This window comes from Podarcis erhardii, assembly GCF_964252035.2.
Source record: "Podarcis erhardii genome assembly, chromosome: 5".
In the NCBI taxonomy this organism is placed as follows: domain Eukaryota; kingdom Metazoa; phylum Chordata; class Lepidosauria; order Squamata; family Lacertidae; genus Podarcis; species Podarcis erhardii.
In genome coordinates, this window is record NC_138509.1 from 30,772,771 (window position 1) to 30,774,921 (window position 2,151).

Consider the following 2,151-nt stretch of genomic DNA (forward strand, 5'->3'; position numbering starts at 1 on the left):
CAGTCCTTTTAGCTAAAGAAACAACGTTCACCAGCATGGGAACATTATTGTGGTATTTAACCACTGGCACCCTGTTGTGTGCTTTGAAGAAAACTTAATAACCATTTGCATTACTACTTTATACAAGTAAAAGTTAGCACTGAATTCAGTTCCAAAAGGTGTAGATCAGGCTTCCTCAAACTCGGCCCTCCAGATGTTTCTGGCCTACAACTCCCATGATCCCTAGCTAGCAGGACCAGTGGTCAGGGATGATGGGAACTGTAGTCTCAAAATATCTGGAGGGCCAAGTTTGAGGAAACCTGGTATAGATCAAAGATGGGAAAACCTCCTGATGTTGGACTAGAACTCCCATCATCCCTCACCACTGGACATGCTAGCTGTGGCTGATGGTATTTGCAGTCCAATGACATCTGGAGGGCTACAGGTTCCTTCCCCATCCCTGGTTTACATGGAGCAGGATTAACCTATCAGTCACTGAGAGATCCTACAGAATTACTCAAGAGTTCAATGGGACTTACTCCCAGGTAAGAGGGTATAGGATTGCTCTCTCAAGTCATAGTAAAGGCATGCTGTCAGATAATAAAGGACACAGCCAAGACCTTGCTTCTTCACCAGTTGAAATAAAAAGCATGGGCTGTAGCGGCACGTCACTTTTGTCAGCTGCCATGCCATCCCTCTGTCAAATTTTGTTTGGAACAATAAACCTGGCAAGCTGCATCTCAAAGGAAAAGGTGCAATGCCAAGTGCTAGGATGCCTTTTCTTGCTGAAAGCATTTACTTGGAAACTCCAGTTAGGCTTTTCTGGCGTTTCCTCCTTATTAACCATATGCCATGAACACATTTCTGCGAGCCAGCGTTTGCCGAGATAATGTAAAGGAAGAATTGGAGAGTGGGAAAGAGGCTGCAACAATCTCCTGCTTGCTAAATACTTCCTCTACAAATGCCTACAGAGGCCATTCGCCTGTTCCCTTTCGAGCTTTCTTCCAGTTTCAAAAACTTTCACGTGGGGAAAATGGGTTAAACATGGCAGTGGGTTTTGCTAGGTGGGGACATTAGGAGTTGTCGTCCTAAACACCTGTAGGTCACCAGGATTTTTAATTTTTTTTTTTTTTTACAAAAGCCAACCAGTCTGGGTAACAAAGGATTATTATTATTATTTTCCATAAGCCAACCAGTCTGGGTGGGTAGAACTGTGAAACACCTCTCCCCTACCAGTTTCCTGCCCTTGCATTTACTTTGCAAAATAAGCCTCTTCCATTTCCATTAAAACGGCTGGTTCTGCCCTTAACAAACAAAGCTCAATGATGCAATGTCATCCCCCATCCTCCTCATGCCTTGCGTCCTGGACTAATTCTGCATACGTTTACTTCAAAGCTTTTGCCTGTGCTTAGAATGTAAGAGCCTGCTGGATCAGGCCAACAGTCCATCTAGTCTAGTACCCTGTTCTCACTGTGGACAAACAGAACAACCTATGGCACACCCACAAACAGGAGCCAAGCACAAGGGCAGTACTCTCCCTTCTCGCAGCTTCCAACAACTGTTGTTCAGAAGTCTACTGCCTTCAGCAACGCAGCTAGAACATAACCATCGTGGCTATCAGCTGCTGATGGCCTTAACCCATGAATTTTAAGCTTGATTTCCCGGCTTTAAATGGGGATTTCAATAGCAGCTGTGATTTGGGTGCATTTTGAGAAGCTGGGATTGAGAGTGCATAATGGCTCTAAGGCCCTGGGCAATTAATAACCACACCTCTACAAGTACACTGGGTGACATGAGCAATTCTTACCCTGCTCCTCATTTCGGCTCTCCTGTGCTTTTTAAAGTTCTGGTCCCAGGATGAAGAGAGTCCTTGCACATGTTGAATGTTGCTTAATGACACCCTCTTTTCACCTGGCATCATTCCATGATTTCCCCTTATTAAAAACAGCTGCTGAGAACTCTTCCCACCTGGTATGTATGTTTGCTACCTGCTCCCATAGCATGAATACAACAGAACCTGCTCAAAAGGCATATCCCCCCCCCAAGAGGATTTGCATAAGATGTCTCTCAAGAAACATGCAGCAAGTTAACTGCTCCTTCAGAGAGTTTTTCCATAACAATTGCTATTATTATTATTTTTAACAATTTGTAGATTTCCTGTAATAAAAAAGG